Source organism: Canis aureus, chromosome 33 (assembly GCF_053574225.1).
Source record: "Canis aureus isolate CA01 chromosome 33, VMU_Caureus_v.1.0, whole genome shotgun sequence".
NCBI classification, from domain to species: domain Eukaryota; kingdom Metazoa; phylum Chordata; class Mammalia; order Carnivora; family Canidae; genus Canis; species Canis aureus.
In genome coordinates, this window is record NC_135643.1 from 28,620,876 (window position 1) to 28,644,013 (window position 23,138).

Sequence of the window (23,138 nt, forward strand, 5' to 3'; positions counted from 1 at the left end):
CTAAGTCACTAGAAATATTGCCAAAGAACAACTACCCTAGCTGTTAGTATATAGGAGATGCTTTTGGTTACTTGATTTGGTGTTTAGTTTCTTAAATATTAATTATTTAAATTTTATATCAACTATTATCACTTTATTTTTATATTGATATAATACATACATTCATTAACACAGTTTTATCCATAATTTTCCTTTCCTTGCTTCATATACTGTAAATACACAGATAATTCCAGAGATGAAGGCAGGCATATATAATATTAAAGTTGGGGATTTTAAAAGAAATTCATTATAAAATTCTTAGAGTTATATGTACAAGAATTGGTAACCCGAATATCGCCTTGTTTTTACCTTGGCAGTTTTATATCAGCCACTGTGTTCTCCAGAAATATAATTATACAGAGAAGTTATAATAACTAATGTAAATGTACTGAGAAATGCAATTTTAAAGGAATTAGAGAGTATGGAAAAGGATGATACACTTGCAGAGACATAAGAATGTTGTATTTGAATCAATGTGATAAACTAATCACAGGGAGGCACTGGTGAAAGGAAAGGATTTTCAAAAGAATGATAAGTCATGTGTGAACAACTGAAAATCACATTTTCCAAGGCAGTTCAAAGAATGGTAATGTTAATCTTATTTTAATCCTATTGATTAAAAAAAATGATGACTCAATTCATTACTTATATTTCTGCCAAAATTATCTTTGAAAAACAAATTTCATAATGAAAGGTAAAGAAAATAATGTGCTATCACAGGATTTTAAATAAAAATAGGGGTTTCTGATTCAATATGGTAAATAGAACGCAACACTTCCATTCTCTCCTGAATGCCCCTTACAGTGACAATAATCATATCTAAAATATACAGGTCTAAAATATTTTTTTAAAAGCTCAGGAGAGAAGACACAGTAGGAAGGAAATATCAACATGCTTTGGAGGATGGAAAGCTGATGACTTAGAAGAGTAGGAGAAGCTGAACCTGGGTGTCTTTGGCAGGAGGAAAGAGAACAAGCTGCAAAAGCTTGAGAATGGGGTTTTGTAGAAAGGGACTTTGAGGTGCACATCTGGGATTAAGAGAATCATTTAGAAGTGAGTGTAAGTGACATTAGGTCTCATAGAGCCTGGTGACTTTCTCTCCCAAATTCTCAGATTTAAGATTGATTCCCTATAGAGCATGAATCAAAAAGATTCTGAGCTTAAAGACAGCAGGTACGGAAAGCTCCAGGGGAGCTGAGGGGCTAAAAATTGGTAGATTAAATGGAAGTCCATGTAATTATCAGAGAAAAACATCCTCACCTACCTACCACCAGCCCTCTTTCCCTATCTAGGTCCTTGAACGTGTCAGCCAGACACAAGACCTGAGTCTCTTTCTGTGCAGAAACTGAATGCCCCCTGAGAATACCCTGCATACTCAAAGCCATTTGTAGGCCATTTGTAGGCACTCAAAGTCTCAAACAAATAGGAAGAAAACCTGTAAAGAAGAAAATATGATTCTAGAAACAAAGGATCCAACAGAAAAGAGGGTAAGAGGATTTTCCAGAACAATAGCAAAAGACAGTGAAGGATGACAAATCATAAAATGGGGCTAGAAAACAATCAGTCAAGATTGGAGCAAGAGAGCTAAAGTTTCTGGAAATAAATTAAAAATGGAATTCAGATTATCTGACAAGTATTGGGTTATGTGAAAACTTACTTAGATGACTACCAAATGAATTATTGACTCCAGGGAAAGAGAAAAAAGTGTAATAATGGTATATTACTAAGGTCAGCAGTGAAAAATATGTTGACAGTCAAAATAATGTGAATATGGGATAAACCTTAGGAAGAAGGAACATAGGGTGGTTATATAAGAGGTAGATCTTCATTTACCAATGTGAAAAGATCAATTGATCATGTATAAAATGGCTGTATCATGATACAGCAGCATAAATAAGAATTTTTATGTAAAAAGATAAATACCAGAAGGCATAAAGATCAGAAATTGATTGGTGAGATTGGGCACAGGAAGGGGTGGGTCATTTTTTTTAGATTATAATTTTTTAAATTATAACTTTCAAAAATAAAATAAAATAGAATAAAATTATAACTTTCAAAAAACTATAACTGTTATATTCTACTATTTTATTAGTGAAAAATAGTAATACATGGGCTTACATTCTGTATTTCTCAATAATTTTTAACCTATGATTGCATTTGATAAACAAAAAATAACCACCAAACCCATGTATTCTTTCAATGTTATTTGGAAATTAAAATAAAACAAACTTTGTAACTAAAACCAATTTAAAGCAATGAGACAAAATGCTGTTTTGCTTTCAAACTGAACATGTCCCTCTTGCCCCTACTCCAGAATTAAATAAGAACATGCCTCTCCATCCTTGCAAAGATAACAGCTGTTCACTTTTTCTCGTTTCCTGGCTGAGGATCTTAGTGTCTCCTTATTTCAATCAATCCAATTTAATGCATTCGATACAAACTCTTTTCTGTCTGGCTTTCAAAGCCTGTTCTCCTCTTTCCCTGCCCTCTACCTATGTAACCTTATTTTCCATTACATCACAAAAGGCAACTCCTGTTCATGTTGGATGGCTCTCTCAGAACCAGGCATACATACCCTAGGCCATGCCTGCTCTCATCTTTTAAGTTAAGCTATTGCCTGAATACTTGGGCCCATCTCAAGGACCTGGCCAAGGCCTTCCTGTCCTTCAAGAGGAGCAAAGGTATTTCTTTTCTTTTCTTTTTTCTTTTTCTTTTTTTTTTTTTTTTTTAAGATTTTATTTATTTGGGAGGGAGAGAGAGAGTGAGCAAGAGAGTCCACAGGAGTAGGGGAGGAGCAGAGGGAGAGGGAGAAGCAGGATCCCCACTGAGCAGGGAGCTTGATGCAGGGCTCCATCCAAGGACTCCAGGATTACAACCTGAGCCCAAGGCAGGTGCTCAATCGACAAAGCCACCTAGGCGCCCTGAGCAAAAATATTTCTTACCACAATTCTACTATTTTATCATCTTCAAAACTTTGGTTTTTGTCATTAAAACTTATAGAAGAGGGATCCCTGGGTGGCTCAGCGGTTTAGCACCTGCCTTTGGCCCAGGGCGTGATCCTGGAGTCCCAGGATTGAGCCCCGCATCAGGCTCCCTGCATGGAGTCTGCTTCTCCTTCTTCCTGTATCTCTGCTTCTCTCTCTCTCTCTCTCTCTGGGTCTCTCATGAATAAATAAATAAAATCTTTAAAAAAAAAACTTATATAAGAAAAAAACTGAATGAAAGAAACCTTTTATGACCTACTTGGGCAAAAAGAAAATTTAAACAAATGAACATTTGTCCAAATTCAAGAGACTGTGCTAAATCTATTGCATTGGTACCTACCAATAACTTTCAAAATGTGATGTGCCAGTGATTTTTTTTCAGCATTATGCCATTCTCTATGAAAGAAAGATCATCTTTTTAAAGCACCCAATCCCAACAACATGAATACACATATAATTTGTCATTGTCTATTGGAAGGGATAAATAGCAAATTAAGGCTACATTAAGATAAGCCAATAAATCTGATTAAAATTTTTTATATTTATCTTTTCTGTTAATTATTTAAAGGTTCTCATTTTTATTATATTTATTGTACAAATAACACAAGAATACCAAAGAACCAAAAAAGGGAAAAAATTATCTCTACTTTCACTCAAATGGTTTTCACTTGTTCATGTACTCTTCCATTTCTCAACCCTATTCATGTGTAATTTTACATACAAAGCATTCAACTTTTTACCCTTGGTATTGTAAACATTTTCATGTTGTAAGGCCTCCTTTGTGCTTAACATTTTAGTATTTATACTATAATCCATCTATTAATAGCCATATAAGAATTCATCTATTGCAGTACCATAATTATTTGTGTCTCTATCATTAGTCATTTATAATTCTTTCCAATTTCTTCAGTAGGCTGTGAGCAAATAGGCAATCATATGCACTGACAGTACTTATCAAATTTTAAATGTGCATATCCTCTAACCTAATAAATCTACCTCGTGAAATCAATCCTTGAGAGATAATTATAAAAGTATGCAAATATAAGTATGCTACTTGCTGCGTTATCTAATGGTAAAACTAGAGATGTTCTAAAAGATCCATAATAATGTAATAGCTAAATAAATTTGGTATACCTGTATATAACATATTACATGGTGAATTAAAGATAACGAGTTAGATCTGTTTGAGTTGACTTAGGTTGACAAACTGATGAATGGTGGGGTGAAGGTGGGAAAAGAGGTTTAAATAAATAGTTGGAGGATCCCTGGGTGGCGCAGCGATTTGGCGCCTGCCTTTGGCCCAGGGCGCGATCCTGGAGACCCCGGATCGAATCCCACATCGGGCTCCCTGCATGGAGCCTGCTTCTCCCTCTGCCTATGTCTCTGCCTCTCTCTCTCTCTCTCTGTGTGACTATCATAAATAAATAAAAATTAAAAAAATAAATAAATAAAATAAATAAATAAATAGTTGGAGCTCATTGTTGTAGGAAAAATACCAAATGTGTGTATTTTTTTTTTTAAATTTTTATTTATTTACTTATGATAGTCACAGAGAGAGAGAGAGGCAGAGACACAGGCAGAGGGAGAAGCAGGCTCCATGCATCGGGAGCCTGATATGGGATTCGATCCCGGGTCTCCAGGATCGCGCCCTGGGCCAAAGGCAGGCGCCAAACCGCTGCGCCACCCAGGGATCCCTAAATGTGTGTATTTATAATAAATAGATACATAGGTGTTTGCACATACATAAGAAATAGATATAGATTATTAACAAACTCTTAATAATGATTATCCTTAAGAAGTAAGATTAGGCTGAGCAGTAAGAGAAACTTTTAATTTTTCTTTATATCCTTCAATATTATTTGAATTACCACAAACATGTATTACTTTTGTTATTTTTGAAAAATAAAATATAAATTATCTAAATAATACTCATTAGGGAATTGTTACTTTATTTTCATAGGTGGTTCACTCCGTCAGCTTTTTTTTTTTTTTTTTTTTTTTTTTTTGCTCCAGTAGGAACAGGAGACTTGGCAAAGCTGGTCAGTCCTCTATACCTAAAAATGAAGGGACCCCAATCTTCTCTGGAATTGAACTCATTTTGGATCACCAGTATGTTCATTAGGTAATGAAAATTAACTTTGTATTTTGATGTGTTTCACTCTAAGTATTAGAGAGGCTTACTTAGATCAATCCGAAAATGCTTTCAACTTTAGGGTTTCTCAATTTTGCCCTTCTTAGAAACTTTGCGGTTTTTACAAACAGGAAAAGTTTCTATCAATCCTCAAAATCATCTAGAATTGTTAATTCTAGATTTTGTTTCTTTATTCTTTCATCTTATGCAAACTGGAGTGCAACTGTACACAATCAGATTTCTGACTGAGAAAATTTTTAATTTAAATTTAGTTTAGAAAAATATGTAACAGATAAAATAAAAGTATACTGCAGGGTTTCCCAACATGAGTACTACTGACATTTTGCACTAAATAATTCTTTGTTGTTGGGGATGTCCTTAAACTCTACCTACTAGACGCCAGTAGTGATGCCAGTTATGACAACCAAAAAATATCTTTTTTTTTTAAAAGATTTTATTTATTTATTCATGATAGTCACAGAGAGAGAGAGAGGCAGAGACATAGGCAGAGGGAGAAGCAGGCTCCATGCAGGGAGCCCGATGTGGGATTCGATCCGGGGTCTCCAGGATCGCGCCCTGGGCCAAAGGCAGCCGCCAAACCGCTGCGCCACCCAGGGATCCCCAAAAAATATCTTTAGACATTGCCAAATGTTCCAAGTTGGGAACTGATATAATCAAGAGGATTCAGCCACCAGAAAGAATAGACTAATTCTAAATATATTGATAGAAATTATTTCCAAAGTAAAATACTAAGTGAAAAATAAAATGTCCAAAAACAGTGTGTTGAGTCTGCAGACAGTATACTGATGTAGTATGGAGCTAACTACCTGAAGTAGAATCCCAGCTCTTCTAAACTGGCTGTGTGACCTTGGGCAAGTTACTTACCCTCTCTAATCCTCCACTTATTTATTTTTAAAAGGTACTATCATACAGCTAAATATATATCATGCACCTGGTGTGAGGATTAAAGAAATCAATTTCTGTGAAATACTTAGTACAGAGACACCTGGGTGGCGCAGCAGTTGAGCATCAGCCTTCGGCTCAGGGTGTGATTCCAGGGTCCTGGGACTGAGTCCTGCATTGGGTTCCTTGCAGGGAACTTGCTTCTCCCTTTGCCTCTGTCACTACCTCTCTTTCTATGTGTCTCTCATGAGTAAACAAAAAAACTTTAAAAAAATGAAATACTTAGAACAGTGTCTGTCATAAATGTTGTCATTTGGGATCACTATCATCACCACCTTTTGTGAAAATATATTTGTAGACTATCTCCGGAAAGATTATAAGAAAACTGTCGAGAATGGTTTTCTCTGGGCAAAGAGATCAGGAAAACATAATTTACAATGGATGCTCTTTGGGGATTTTAATTTTTTCTACTATTATTTATTCAAATATTAAAAAAATAATTTAGCTTAAAAAGGTTTTATGAACATATGTTGAACTCCTACCTTATATTTTTTTAAAAAGATAGATTGAAACTTCTGAGTAGCTAGCTATTTTATCTCTGCTACTAAAATAACCAAAATCTGCTTGTTTGTGATGACAAGGTAACATCAAAATTGTCTCTTTTTTTTTTCCCTAGGAGTATAAGAAAAAACATAGAGAATCTCCATTCATTTCCAGTTTAAAAAAATAACAATTTAATCTGACCTTATTAAACATCTTAATTTATAGTGAATCCCATGTTCACAGAAATAGGAAGGCAAAGTGGCAGATGGTTCAAAATATTGTGTAGCTTTATAATGTGATTTTTTTTTTACCTTTTTACTTACATTTGAAAGTAAGTATGTCTCACCAGCACAAATATCTGTACAAAATATCACTATAACAGTGGAGAGGCACTAGAATTGAATTTAATAAGTAAAGGCAACAATTTATCAGAACATGTAGTTCTTTCTTTCTTTCTTTCTTTCTTTCTTTCTTTCTTTCTTTCTTTTAGAGAGAAAGGGAGAGCAGGGGATTGGCAGAGGGAGAGAGAGAATCTCAAGCAGACTCTGGGCTGAGTGCAAAGCCCAGCATGGGGCTTGATCTCACAACCCCAAGATCATGACCTTGAGATCATGACCTGACCTGAAACTAAGAGTCAGATGCTCAACTGACAGAGCTACCCAGGTGCCCCAAAACACATAGTTCTAATAGTTACAGAAATGCACTTATTTGAAAATGTTTACAACTAAATGCCCATTGCAGTGAAATATGAAAAAGAATCAACTATTAAAAGATATTAAGGAGAAAACCTAGATTTCTAGTCTGGCACATAAAGAGTTTAGAAGTCGTCACGTGGTCCTAACAACAAGAAGCTGAACAAGCAGAAAAATCAACAACTCCTCTTAGATTCCTCAGAGAAATGAAGTCACAGGGCAAGCCACTTCCCCTGCCCCCCTCCATATTGGAGAGATAGGCAGATACAGAGAATTACAATTTACTGGAGCAGAAACCTCCATGGGAACCAGTACTAGGATGACATGATTGTCTATGTAAAAATATGAAATAACCAACAACAACAACAAAAAAATGAGCCTGGAACTATTAAGTGATTATAGCCAAGATTGCAGCATACAAAGTTTATATACAAAAGTCAGGGGATCCCTGGGTGGCTCAGTGGTTTGGTGCCTGCCTTCGACCCAGGGCGTGATCCTAGGGTCCCGGGACCGAGTCCACGTCGGGCTCCCTGCGTGGAGCCTGCTTCTCTCTCTGCCTATGTCTCTGCCTCTATCTCTCTCTCTCTCTCTCTCTTTCTCTCTCTCTGTGTCTCTCATGAATGAATGAATGAATAAATGAATGAATAAATAAATAAATAAATATTTTTTAAAAAGTCAGCTGATCTCCTATATACCAGCAATGAACAAGTGGGTTTTAAATTTAGAACACATTACCATTTAGCACCCCAAAAATGAAATAAATGAAAGCAATCTTACAAAATATGTACAAGATCTATATGAGGAAAACTACAAAACTCTAATGAAAGACATCAAAGAAGAACTAAATAAATGTAGAGATATTCCACATTCATGCATAAGAAGACTCAATATTGTCAAGATGCCAATTCTTCCCAAATTGAACTATACATTCAATGCAATAGCAATCAAAAGCCTAGGAAGTTATTTTGCAGATATTGACAAACTGACTTTAAAGTTCACACAGAGGGGCAAAAGACCCAGAATAGCAAACTCAATTTTGAAAGAGAAGAACAGAGTCAGAAGACTGACACTACTTGACTTGAATACTTACTACAGAGCTACATTAATCAAAATAGTACAGTATTGGTGAAAGAATAGACAAATAAATCAACAAAATGAACAAAGAGCCTAGAAATAGACCTACATAAGTAAAGTCAATTAATCTTTGACAAAGAATCAAAGATAATCTTTTCAACAAATGGTACAACTGGCCCACATGCCAAAAAAAAAAAAAAAAAAGGAATCTAGATATAGACACTTTTCACAAAAATTAATTAAAAATAGATCATAGACCTAAATGTAAAATACCATACTATAAAACTTAAAGATAATATAAGAGAAAACTAATTGACTTTGGGTATGGAGATGACTTTTTTTTAAAAGATTTATTTATTTATTTATTTATTTATTTATTTATTTATTTGAAAGAGAAAGCACAAGTGGGGGGAGGGCTAGAGAGAAAGAGGGGGAGAGAAGCAGACTCCCCACTAAGCACAGAGCTCCATGCAGGGCTCCACGTGGGGCTCAATGCAAGGTTCAATATGGGGCTTGATGTAGTGCTTGATCAGACTCAACCCCAGAACCCTGAGAGCATGACCTGGACTGAAATCAAGAGCTGGTTGCTTAACCAATTAAGCTACCCAGGAGCCCCTAGAGATGATTTTTTAGATACAACACCAAAAGCATAATCTATAAAAGAAATGATCTATAAACTGACTTCACTAAAATTAAAATCTTGTTCTCTGTGAAAGGCAATGTAGAGAAAATGAGAAAATGGCAAGATACGTACTGTAAGAAAATATATGTAAAACATACATCTGATAAAGGACTGTTATCCAAGTATACAAAGAGCTCTTTTTTCCCTCTAGAGTTATTTGGCACATTTCTATATTAAAAAAAAAAATAGAAACCATTTGATACATCTAAAACACACACATACTATAACTGAAGCATCTATCTTTAGCATCTGAAATATGAGCTATTGGATAAGGCTGTAATTGTAGATAGCACGTCAATTCCCAAACTGAAAGATTCCCTTATTTATCTCAAAATTGCCATGGGAAATGCTAGTTGTGCAATATTAGCCATCTCTCCTAGGGGAACACTCTACCAATGCCTAGACATGACATTTATCTTCACTAAACACATATCCTTTGCCAAACCTGTTTGTGAAGCAATTCATTTGGAAGGTTTAGTTGATCAATCTAGTTTGCAGCCAATACACCTTCCAGTCCTTCAGTCAAAATTTGGAGCATGTCTTCAAGCCAAATTGGATCCCATATATAAAAAAGAACTATGAGCTAAACTTTAGTAAAACAATCCATAGTAACCACATAATCAAGATGAAAGCTTCACTGCTAAGCTAGGTTAAAATTGTATCCATATAAAAGGCACAGAAAAACTTTTTTGTTGTTTTTATAGTCAAAATAAACCAACCAAACTCTTTAATTTTCTCCCTTCTCTTCAACTAAAGAATTTCTCCACTGTGTAGTATAGTTTAATGGTTAAGACTACAGTTTCTGGAGTCAGACTGCCTACATTTGACTGGCACTTCCACCACTTACTAACTCCACATCCCTGGCCAAGTTATTTAACTACCTCAGGGCCTCAGTCACACCTTCTGTAGAAGAGGGCAGGCAATACTACTAGTTTCATAGAGTTGTTGAGGATAAATGAGACAATATAAGTAAAATTATTGGAGTATTTTTCCATTGGCACAGAAAATTATCATTATTTGACACTATTCCTCATTTAGTTTCCCAATTGTCCGTCTAAATCTTCCAACTCAGAAAGTAAAATTACCATTAAAAGGGGATTAGGTCTCTCTCACAGCTTACACAATACTTGATGTGTAGCATGGACTCACTACATTTTTCTTAGAAGAAAACAGGGTGGGAAGGAAAGAAAAGAGAAAGGAAGGCGGGAGGGAGGAAGAAGAGAAAAGAGAAGAGAAGAGGAGTGAAAAAGAGGGCAGGTATGGAAGAAAGAAAAGAAAAGAAGGGAGTAAAACTGAAAATGTATAGCCAGGAGTAGAAAACCAATAATCATATGCCATGATCTCATGTTTGTGAGTAGAACTCTCCTATTAATTTCACAGGTAACTTGATTGTTCTTCCAAATCTGCTTATTTGATACTTTTGATATATATATATGTACAATCATAATGGCTTGAATACTTCATAGATATGCTTTCTGGCTAGCTTTCCAAAACTTTAAAAATATTTAGTCCATTTAGTTCACACAAAAACACTGAAAGATATGATGGAACACATAGAATAAAGCATCAATTCATGTACACAAACTAATTCAGAGTTTGGTTTTTAGACTTGTTTCCCCCAAAGCATTTCCATTGGGTAGGTATTGATCAAACAACTACATAGTTTAATTTGTTAATTAATTAATTTGTTTTTTTTAAAAGATTTTATTTATTTATTCGTGAGAGACACAGAGAGAAGGCAGAGGCACAGGCAGAGGCAGAAGCAAGCTCCCCGCAAGGAGCATGATGTGGGACTTGATCCAGAACTCCAGGATCACACCCAGACCCAAAGGCAGACGCCCAACCACTGAGCCACCCAGGCATCCCTAATTTGTTAATTTAAAGTTTTGTAATCTTAACACAAAATAATAAGATTGTTGTACTGTTTAAGATTTTTTTTAAATTTTGGAGTTATTTGCTGGGTAGTGAAATTATAACTATACACAGCAATAAAAATAAATGACAATAATATTATAAAATGTAAGAATACCTTAAAAATTGTGCATTACCCTGTAATTTAACTAAATCCAATTAGAATGAATTTGGATGGTCTAAATGATCTAGCTTGGCCTCCTAAATTTTCCCTTAAGAATCAGTTTTTCTCTTTGTATCTGATAAACTTAGTACAAAAGTACTTGTTAATAATTTGAAGTGACTTATTTTTCATGATTTTCCAAAAATGCTAATGCCTATAGAACACATATCTTCTAAAAATATTTTTCAAATATTTTTCCAAAATTTTGTGCTCCCCTGATAGAATATTTTTATTCATTACACAAACATTTCCTTGTTTATATTCTTGTGTGGGATAGTTCTTTTTAAAACACTCTAATTATCCAAATATTTATTTTACAAGTGGGATCATAATTTTTGTGGCTGCTTCATTTGGAAAGAATACAGTGTTTTACTACAAAAGGACACTAAAAAGCCCTTTAATTCTGGTACTTCTTGCCCTGTGTCATAAAAACAGGCTAGGATTATGGAGGAAAAAGATTAGAAGGCAGTGTTTATAATTGTAGACAAAACTATGCCCTAAATTAGCTACAAAAACTAAGTTTTTTTAAAAACATTACACTCAGAACTATGATTTTAAACCCCTTAATTTAACTATGCTTTGCCTTTGAAGACAAAAACTCCCTGAACTCTAAGTGGTTTTTAGATTTTAACTCTAGTCTCTCATTGAACCTTCAAGTCCCAAGGTCACTATTTGTTGGATTACAAGTAACATTTGTAAGAGAATCCCCTCACCATGTATGTGTACTTGCCAAGTACCATTTCTAGAGCTAATTTCTGTCCTAGTAACCAAAGTGTGAGGTCATAATACACCCAGTGGGTAGAACAAAGGCTATGAGACTTTATTGAAAGCAACCCTTTTGCTTTCAAGATCTCTATCTTAATCATGTTGAATTTTTTTTAAATATTTATTTATCTGAGGAGGACAGAGGGGGTGCAGAGGGAGAGGGAGTCTTAAGCAGACTCTGCCCACCGAGGGCATGGAGCTTCATCTTACCACCCTGAGATCATGGCCCTGAGATCACAACCTGTGCTGAAATGAAGAGTTGGACACTCAGCCAACTGCACCACCCAGGCACCCTTCTCATGTTGAATTTTTAAAGTACTAAATAAAAGTGGAAAGGAGAAGAGAGTGAAAAAATGATTTTTTTTCTTGGCTTCTATAAGACTGGACAAAAGCCTATGTTAAATCTTATAGGAAATCTAGGTTATTGGATATTAATGTAATGACTGCAAAAGGGGAAAAAATATAATCAGATAAACATTAAATTACAAGGGGACGCCTGGGTGACTCAGCAGTTGAGTTGTCTGCCTTCAGCTCAGCGTGATCCTGGAGTCCTGGGATTGAGTCCCATAGTGGGCTCCCAGCATGGAGCCTGCTTCTCCTCCTCTGCCTATGTCTCTGCCTCTCTCTCTCTGTGTGTGTCTCTCACGAATAAATAAAATCTTTTTAAAAAAAACTAAAAAATAAAATAAATTATGAAATGTGACCTGCATAAGTATTTCTCAGCCCCAGTACATATTAGAATCACCTGGAAAGCTTTTAAATACTATGAAATGCCTGGGCCCCCTGAGATTCTGACTAAATTGTCATATAGTGGAGGCTATGCACTGGCATTTTTCAAATCACTGAGATGGTTTTAATGTGCAAAAGGGCTGATAACACAGATCAACATCTAGCCAATTAAATACTTGGGCAGATTTTTAACCAAAGAAACTTGTTGCTTTAGCACCAATAAATACTTACAAAGAGTCTGCACATACCAGGCACTGTGTTAGGCTTGGAGAATACAAAAATGTGAAAATGAACAACTTTGAAAAATAAGAACAGGGCAGCCCTGGTGGCGCAGCGGTTTAGCGCCGCCTGCAGCCCAGGGTGTGATCCTGGAGACCCTGGATAGAGTCCCACATCAGGCTCTCTCTGTATGATGCCTGCTTCTCCTCTGCCTGTGTCTCTGCCTCTGTCTCTCTGTCTCTATGAATAAGTAAATAAAATCTTTAAAAACAAAAAGAAAGAAAAACATAAGAAGAACATAAATGGCAATAACAGCTAAGGTATTTACTAATAAGAAATGAGGATCGATGGTTCTAGGATTCAGGTCAACACTAGAAATATGAGTCGAAAGTAAGATAGCCAAAAAAGCCTCCTGTCAGGTTTACACACAATCAGGTTTTAATGAAAAATCCTGGGATACCTGGGTGGCTCAGTAGTTGAGCATCTGCCTTTGGCTCAGGTCATGATTCTGGGGTCCTTAGACCAAGTCCCACATCGGGCTCCCCACAGGGAGCCTCCTTCTTCCTCTGCCTATGTCTCTGCCTCTCTTTCTGTGTCTCTCATGAATAATTAAATAAAATTTAAAAAGAAAAATCCTGACAGTAAAAATGTCCATCATTTCACTATGAATAAGCCAAAAGACCTCCCCTAATACAAAGGAGATGGAAATCACAAATGCTGAAAAGCAAGAAAATGCAAAGAAATCAGTTCACGTTAGTGCTTTTTGGTAGAGAGAGAGGGGGCTGTTTACTTCGAACAAGTAAAGTTGGGGAAAAGTCCAACTTCCTCAGCCAGAAATTTAATATGGCTTTATTTTTCTTGATATATAAATTCTAAGGAACCATGACAATCCATGTTCAACTGTAATGGCATAAAGATACTCCAAAGTTAAGTGAAATTACCTGCAGATTATTAATAAATGAATTAAAAACCTTAATTTGATCCATAAGGGGGCACTTTCACAAAAGTTGACAGTGTGACCTTAAAAAAAACATAAACAATATCTTGGGCTTCATTTGAATACCCAAACAATGAATATCAGTGCTAGCGTGTCTGATTCCAGAGTGAGAGCTAATAATTGTGTTTCAGGAGGAAAATCTGGAGAGTACGTATCACCTGTTAGAAGATATTGATTAAAAGTATATCAAGTTTTCTTCAGATTTCAAGTTAATCTCTAAGCAAAGCCACCTGTAAGAAAGCATTCTTCTTGAGAAAACTGTAGCATTTATCTTTACTCTCCTTGTACTTCATTTCCTGAGAATTGCAATGCTTTTTCAATGGTGAGTTCTCTGAAGGAGTTCTTGTCAACTGATATCTTTAGAAGAGTCCACTACTTTTATGTCAAAGATGTTTACTACCATCCCCACCACTAGTAATAATAATGTTTTTGGTAATAAGACCATCCATTGGGCCCTATTGTATACCAGGTCCTTCGTGCCTACTAAGCTTTTTCTATTACCTCATTTCATCCTGATGATTAACTTATTTATTCATATTTTAAGAATGAGAGGACTGCAGCTACTCAAGATTTTAAAATTTGCCCAAGGCTACAGAACTAGGAAGTAGCAAAACTAAAACGCAAGTTCTCCAGTTTCCTTTCTCTTTTCCAATTTGGAAATCTAACACATTCCAATAATACATACATACTGTAGGAAAATCCTGAAATATAAAACAAAGTTGACAAGAATAAAAAGGCATAGCTGTGAAAAGGTAACTGTACAAGGATTTTCTGTGTGATTTTTTCTATCTTTTTGATGTACCTGTTCAGCAGCACCTATGATCTCAAGTACTGAGCATGGCAACCCCTCTGTGCTTCCTTCTACATGCAGTCAAAACCTGCCCTTTTGGAGATTTCCTGATCAGGCTCTGTGCCCCATACCTAATGCTTTAGATAGAAGAACACCCAAATGTACAAAAGGTATATCTCCTTTCCTACTTCCCCCATGGTTATCATTCTTTCTGCCCCATCTCTCCCTTGTCAAAAAACAAAAACAAAACAAAACAAAAACTGGCAGAAGAAACAAAATCCAAATGACCAGACAAACCAAGAATTTCCACCAAAACACACACCAAAACAATATAACAAATCACAGGGAAACAATGTCTCATGTCTGAGTATAGAGCTAGAAGTTACCATCAACCCAGATCTCAGAGAATGAGACAGCATGCAAGCCTTAGAATTCAACAGGAATCTTATAAAGTATGCTTTAATCTCTAATGAACACACACAGACACACATACATAGCTTATAGCTGCCTCCCTAGTACCTTTCTTCTTGGGTCAATATTTCTGAAATACAAATTTCAGGAGTATAGATTATTGTGACTTCTTGAAGGGCATTTTGGAAATAGCTACAGGAATGTAAAATATAGTTAATCTATAATCAGCAGTTTTGTTTCCAGAGATCTTTTCTTTAGATCTACTGAAATTCGTACACAAAAATTATGCACAGGATAATTAGTAGTGCATGGTTTGTAATTGAGAAAAATTGGAAACCACTTACATAGCCCATCAATGGAGGGACTATTGCAGATGCTGGGGTGATAGTGGTGCCACCCTCGCTGAGTTTGATTCCAGTGGATATCTGATTTATACTGCAGGAGCTGTCTTAGCCTGAAGCACATTCGGAGTCTGCATTCTGGAACCCTTCCATTGCTACCTCAGACAGTACCACTGAGACATTTTAAGATTAGCTCTTTAATGCTGGCATAGCAGGAACAACTAAATGGAGGACTGACCAGCTACGTTGTGTCATTATTTGTTTTCTTTAAATGTTCCAAGAGTGCCATGAAATTAATCCACTTTAAAAATTTTTTTTCTATCCAATATGCTTTTCTCCCTCCAAATGACAAGGGATTCACATTTCTCTGTTTGCCTTTCAGATTCCCTTACAGTGTGACAGTGGCAGTCAGGTATCCAAGTCACATATTAAAACATCAGAGCCACCACTAGGATCCTTCCAGAGTTTCCATGGTTTTCAGAAATTGGGAGGCATATGGAAAAGAGTGAAAGTCCTAAAAAACAAAAAACAAACAAACAAACAAACAAAAGAGTGAAAGTCCTTTATAGCCACTTTCCCCAAGCAGAGAGTTTCAAGCAGAGGGACAAGGATTATAATGTATGTTATACCACAAACGCAAACATTTCAGAATGTAAGCAAAACATTATCTTTTGGAAACTAATCGAATAACATCTACTGTGAATCTTTGAATGGGGTTATAGCCAGACATTGTGTGCATTTTCTAGAAGTTATCTACTAACACAACTAATTAGGGAAAGATGGGAAAGATCAAAATCAATGTCTAGACTATATATTTACTTTAAATAAATACAATTTTATTATTTTCCTATAGTAATATATATTAAACTACCACAGGAATCATGCCAAAAGTATTAATAAAAGATACAGAGTATCCAGTTTTAGATTAACACATTAACTATATGTAAATTAGATTTAAAAACAATTTGCCTAAAACAGTCCCTAAAATCTTACACCCACTATAAATTTCTATATCAAGCCATTTTGATAAGTCTTAAGAAAAACTTTAGCATAATTAAATTCACTGTTAGCACAAATTCAGAATTAGTTAAAATTTAGAATCTTAAGGTTGGAAGAGATCTTAATTAGTCTAACAATCCAACACTCTATAATATCCTTACCAGTTAGTAAACATATATTTGTTGAGCACATACTATGTGATAATCCCATTGTAGGTAGTTTTTAGCCTATTCTGAAGAAATCTACAAAAGGAGGAACTCCTCACCTCACAAAGCAACAAATTCCTCTTTGAGAAGCTCTGACAATTAACCATAAGCTGGCAGCAATGTATCCTCGGAAACTTTTCTTAGTACTTTTGCCTCTGACTTCCCTTTTGCACATATCAATATTCTGTTTTTAGTTTCATACTGCTTGAACTACTTGGAGCATTTAACACTAATGAACACACCTTCTTTTGAATTTCTGTTCTAGTTTCATTTCTTCTCAAATTACATCTGATCCCCTGGTTATAACCTATTATATATATTGCACCCTACACTTTTCCTAGAGAACACTTATGAGAGTTTGTAAATAAATGCTTAAGAGCATGGACCTTGATGCCAAGCTGCCTGTATTCAAGTCCTGCTCTAACATACCCTAACTTATTTATACTTATTTATACTTTAGTTTCCTCACCTATAAAACAAGGGCAACCTACTTCATGGGTTGTTGAGTATTAAAGAAGTTAATATTTATAAAGTAGTTAGAACAATATAACTGACAAGTACTAAGCACCATTTGTTTGTAAATTAAATGGATGATTCTGTAGGTCTCTGCTAGATTGTAAATTGTGCGAGGATGAGAAATCCTGTCTACTCTGCTTACCGTGTTATCTTCACTGCCTAGTTCTGTGTCTTTTGCATCAGAGTGCTTGTTGAACAAGTGAAGGAATAAGTGTATAAGTGAAAGAAGACTGAAACAATGTAACTGAGACAGATTTTATTGTTTCATATGGAAAGAGTACACACCCACCTAAGGCTCATCCCTATTCTAGACAATTTCCCTGGAACATTCCTTCCTTGAAAGCACTTCACTGACTGCCCTTGGTCTTTTCCTCTGACTTTCACATTTCTGATTACAGGAGCCCAGTGTTGGGAAATGCTTCTGGCCCCTTTAGTCTTGGCAACCTGCATAGATACCACTTTCTAGCATTCTGAACGGGCTCCCTGTTTGGCCTTCAGTTTTGTTCCTGACCTTGATATTGGTGTTTCCCCGAAGTCCAAGGTCCTCAGCTTGTGTGAGTTTAGGCTGACATGGGAACCCAGGTCTTCTTACTTAGGGATGTGATGCCATCTAGCCTCTAGCAATCTACAGTTCTTGGATAGGATTCTAGCAATCTGCAGTTCTTGGATAGGTTAGGAAATTTGGCAATCTACTACACAAAGTACTTTTTATTCTCCTCTTTATTTCTCAACCAAGGATCTTTCCATTTTGGCCAGATCTAAAGGTGTGGCTCCTATTCAAGGTTTGCTTTGCATGCATTTGATAAAGTCAGCTTTGCATTTGTAACTTGACTCCGTTTTGTTCTTATTGCTGTTGTTGAGTTCTCTGTCATGTTTTAAAAGGAGTACCTTTTAGCATTTAAAAATATTTTATTTATTTATTCATGAGAGACACACAGAGAGAGGCAAAGATACAGGCAGAAGGAGAAGCAGGCTCCATGCAGGGTGCCCAATGCAGGACTCGATCCTGGGTCCCCAGGATCACACCCTGGGCTGAAGGCAAGCACTAAACCACTGAGCCACCCAGGCTGCCCTCCTTTTAGCATTTAGATCCCGCAAAACACTGGGAACATGCTAGAAATTCTTTGGCAAAAGGGAAGATTATGGGAATACAAAATCAACACCGCTATAAAATAGGTGGAAAAGATCCTCATTATCTCTATGTAAGTATAAGTAGATTCTAGTTACCCAGATACAAGTCCTTCTCTAAATCTAAGACCATAAAAGAGTTGACTACTAGAGTTGACTCCAGATGATATGGGTTTTTTAAAAAAATTATTGAAATGTTCAAACCCTTCCAAAGACACCCACACGTGTACACACATGTACATCACATTTCAAAGTTAGTATCTCAGATTTTTATAAATGTTGACTTTGTTGTTGTTGTTGAAGATCTAGTTGATGATATTATTTGCTATTTGCCTGATGTTAGGGTAAAAGTTTAATTTTTTTTTTTTTTATCGAAGAGACTCAACACTTCAGTGGACTAAAAATAATGAAGTCTATTTTTCTCTCCTTTAACAGTCTCACCAGATGAATTAGGGGGCAGCTGTGCTTTACATAGTTATTCAAGGATCAAATTTCCCTCCATCTTTCTAACTTACTTCATTTGCCTTTCAGATCATCACACTTACCAGGTTAACTTTTTATTTTTATTTATTTATTTATTTATTTATTTATTTATTTATGCCTCTCCTCCTCAGTTTTGGGAGGGCTAGTTCTCCCTCATCAACTCTACTTCTAAAGGTTATGGTACAGGGTTCAGTCCTTGGATTATCTTTCTTTTCTTTTCTTTTCTTTTTTTTTTTTTTAAGATTTTATTTATTTACTTGAGAGAGTGAGAGAGACCATAAGCTGGGATGGGAGAGGGAGAAGCAGACTTCCCGCTGAGCAGGGAGCCCAACTTGAGGCTTGATCCTAGGACCCCAAGATTGTGACCTGAGCTGAAGGCAGCCACTTAACCCACTGAACCACCCAAGCACCCCAGATCATCTCTTTTTTTCTAAATCACTCACTCCCTGGGTGATCTTACCCAGTCTTGCAGTATTAAATATCATCTATATTGATGATTTCCAAATAAATACTCTTAGTCTATTTTGACCATATTTTTACTGGTCACTTAACACTTCAGTTGGAATCTAATGGGTACAACCTTGACATGTCCAAAACCAAGTTCCAAATATTTCCCTCCAAGTTCTCCTCTAGTCTTCCCAATCTAAATTAATGGCAATACCATTTCTCAAGTTCCTCAAGCCAAAATCTTGACTCTTCCTTTTTTCCTATCTCATACCTCATATCTAGTCCCTCAGTAAATCCTCTTGGCTCTACCTTCAACATACATCCAGAATGCAACAGCTTCTCCCTCTCCCCCCCCCCGCCCCACCCCTGCCCTGTTGCCTTGTCTATTCCTGTGTTTGGTCTCATTTCATTTCCTATAATGGCCTAATACCTAGTCAACATTTCAAATCTCCCTTCTCTGCCTTATTTTTCTCCTTAGCATTTGTTCCTAGAAAACTGTACATTGTACTTATTTACCTTTTCTTATTGTCCATCTGAGCTCAAGCTGGGATTGGGCAAAGGCAGGGATTCTCGTTTCTTGTTCACTGATATATCCTCAGCACTTAGAATGCTGCCTGCAGGGAGTGGACTCTCAGTAAATGTTAGCTGCAAGAATGAACGATTCTTGCTTCTCCTCCATGGTCTAAAGAGGCATGTGCATGCAATTGTTTCAGGGCCTGAACCTGGAAATGGCACACATCACTACCATTTATGTTTTCTTAGGGAGGTTTATGGGCCCACCCAGAACTCTGTAGTTTAGAAAAGGATGGAAAAAAACTTGGTGAACAGCTGGTAGTCTCTACCTTACCTGTTATTTACACAACTCATTTGTATCCAGAATGACAACTAAACCTGAATTTGAAGTTCCAGAGGTAAATTACAAGCTGAAGGTAGACCAAGCTGTTCAAGAGCTTACAAACCCAAGAGTATTTAATAAACCATTGATCACTAGTTTGCTCTTTAAAGCATGGCTGAGGCAAATCCCATTTGAAAGGCTCTGCCAAGTCCCAGAATGTTACTAATTGCTTTAGACAGAAACTGCCCAGAACACACAGACTGTATTTTTAGACTTTTATTATTTTATTGCTCAAAACAACCTGCAGAAATAATATTGAAAATGAAGAGCGAAAAGAAGTGTGAGTCAAAACTCCTTAGACAGTATAATGAAAGAAACTTGTTACTGAGTTTCTGATTATCTCCTCAATTTCTAAAACTCCTGAAATAAAACAGTGGACTAAGTTTCCTCCTTCTAATAGATTCTAGAAATCTATGAAATGACTTCCAGAGAACTAAATGATGTAGAAGTATGGGGTGTGGAAAGTCTATAATCCAAAGTCCAAGCATAGATCTTCGCAGGAAACATAATATCAGATGTTGAAATTAATCAGTAGCCTAGCAGTAACGTTACTGTGCTTTATCTAAAGTTTAAAAAGTTTTAAGCCCCTTGCAGTCTTATAAAATAACTTAATCGAAGCTAGTTCCCACAGTTAGCAGAATTTATGTTGTTTTGTGTCACAATATAAACATAATATAAACACACACACACACACACACAAAAAAAAAATTTGTTAATGAGGCCCTACTGTTTCAGCAAATGAAATGTATTACATATCTGAAAATGGTTCAGATGTATTACATATCTGACCATGGTTCATATCAGAAGGATTTATTATTTCCTCAACTGCAAGAATTCATGATATATTTTTTTAAGATGTATTTATTCGTGATAGACAGAGAGAGAGAGAGAGAGAGAGGCAGAGACACAGGAGGAGGGAAAAGCAGGCTCCATGCTGGGAGCCCGACGTGGGACTTGATCCCGGGACTCCAGGATCGTGCCCTGGGCCAAAGGCAGGCGCTAAACAGCTGAGCCACCCAGGGATTCCCGAATTCATGATATTTTAAGCAGTAAGTTTTTTCCTCTGCCAAAGAATCCAAAGAAACCATTTCAAGTAAGTATCCTTTCCTCTGGTTTTCAGTGTCCCATAAAGGATATTCAAATAAAGGCAGCTAGTGGGAGGAAGGCAGGAAGATGGGGCCTTTCAGTTGTATACTTAAAACTAATATCTCAATTGCTATAACTAAAAAAATCAGCTTCTAGATTTTTTTCTTCAAAGCCCTTTTAAGTAACTAACAGAATTTTGGATTTCATCTGCTTTACAATTTATTAACATATGTAAAACATTAACACGTAGGACATACAAAGTAAATATTTAGTTACTATTCTAGAAGTTTCTTTTCTTAATTATGACTATCTCAGAAACTCTCAGTTTATTGAAGAAGTTATATATCTTGATGCTCTCAGCATTTACTTATTTTTATTTTTAAGGACTTCACAACTTGTTTGGAGATTATAAAGAATCCTCATACAAAGTGAGACAATACAACAAAGAAATTAAATAGTGTTTCCATTTCAATAATACTTGAATATACTTCAACTATAACACTAAACAAAGCACCAACACAAATCAGAAAAGCAGAAGGGATCTCTATGCAATGCTAAATAAAACAGTGATTAGTGATGCACCCTTTCCTTCTTTACCAGCACTTCTCAAATACTAATTAATAAATCATTAGAACAACACTTTTAGAGATCATTCCTTAAAATATTAGCATGATACCTAAATGGGTCCTTAAGTTTCTTGAAAACTACGTAAGTGCAAAGAAAAATTAATTTTTAAACAACTAAAATGTGGTACAAACTTTGGGGATCTATCACAACCTTGATAAAGCTTTGAATGGTAATCTGAATTTTACCCTCTGCCCTTAGAGCCATGTTCACAGCTGAGAAGTGCTCATTTCCCTTGCACTCTGTATGGAATTTCTGGAGTTTTAATATGGGAATTAATGGAGTTACCTGGGTTGGCTTAGCCGGTTAAGTAGCTGGCTCTTTTTTTTTTTTTTTTTTTTTTGTAGCTGGCTCTTAATTTCAGCTCAGGTCATAATCTCAGGGTCCTGGGAAGTCTGCTTGAAGATTCTCTCTTCCTCTCCTTCTGCCCATCCCCCTGCTTGTGCTCACTGACTCTCTCTCAAATAAATAAATCTTTTAAAAAAATAAAATAAGGGATGCCTGGGTGGCTCAGCAGTTGAGCACCTGCCTTTGGCCTGGGATGTGATCCTGGAGTCCCAGGATCGAGTCCCACATCAGGCTCCCTGCATGGAGCCTGCTTCTCCCTCTGCCTGTGTCTCTGCCTCTCTCTGTATCTCTCATGGATAAATAAATAAAATCTTTTAAAAATAAATAAAATAAAATGCGACTCAATGGACAATCAAGAATTAGTAACGATGAAGCTTTTATGTCATACTGAGTCTGTATTGTTCATTGTTAAGACTGGCCTGCTATGCTTTCTAGAAGGTCAATTGCACAATCCTGTGGCATATAGGACTTGAGAAATATTGTTCAAACTTCATACTGCTTAGTTCTATGAATCCAGCCCTCATCTGCCAAGACTTTAGAACCATTTTTCTTTGTGGCCATACTTCTGGTTGTCAAGTATGTATTTATTACTTTCCCATTTCAGTTATACAAATGAGAGGAAAATGAAATGATTTTTCTACAGAGTAAGGCACATAATAAGTTAAGCATGAGTTCAGATTTATTGCCTTAGGAGTAGAGGCCGTCAGTCATCTACTGAGCAGGGTATGGAATTCATATATATTGTGCAATCCTAGCACTTTTTTGTTCTCATTCTCAATCTTCTGAAACAATTATTCCATTGCCTCTCCAACCCATTCAGTTTCATTCTATAGCAGTCACGGTTGTCATCTTTAATACTTACTTAAAACCAAGAATTTAATATTCTTCTGACCTAATATATCTGTAAACAATAGATCATATATTTTATGTGATAGTCTATAAATAATGCTTTTAGACAACAACTTCCTTCTTAAATATTTAATGGTTGAACTCATAAAAACATACCTTGAAATGATAGCCCTTTCCTCTACT

General features: G+C 36.1%; 1 protein-coding gene across 10 annotated transcripts in view; it reads left to right on the plus strand.

Moving 5' to 3' along the window:
* The first annotated feature begins 2,573 nt into the window (after positions 1 to 2,573).
* Positions 2,574 to 23,138, plus strand: part of SGMS2 (sphingomyelin synthase 2) — a 130,203-nt gene continuing 109,638 nt past the window's right edge. For 6 of the 10 annotated variants that reach the window (XM_077882220.1, XM_077882219.1, XM_077882221.1 and 3 more), the window contains exon 1: positions 5,037 to 5,145. The gene's annotated coding sequence lies outside the window, so the exon portion shown is untranslated. Of the gene's footprint in view, positions 2,721 to 5,017; positions 5,146 to 16,007; positions 16,027 to 23,138 lie in introns of those variants that run through there. The other 4 variants (XM_077882225.1, XM_077882227.1, XM_077882226.1 and 1 more) reach the window with 4 other exon arrangements.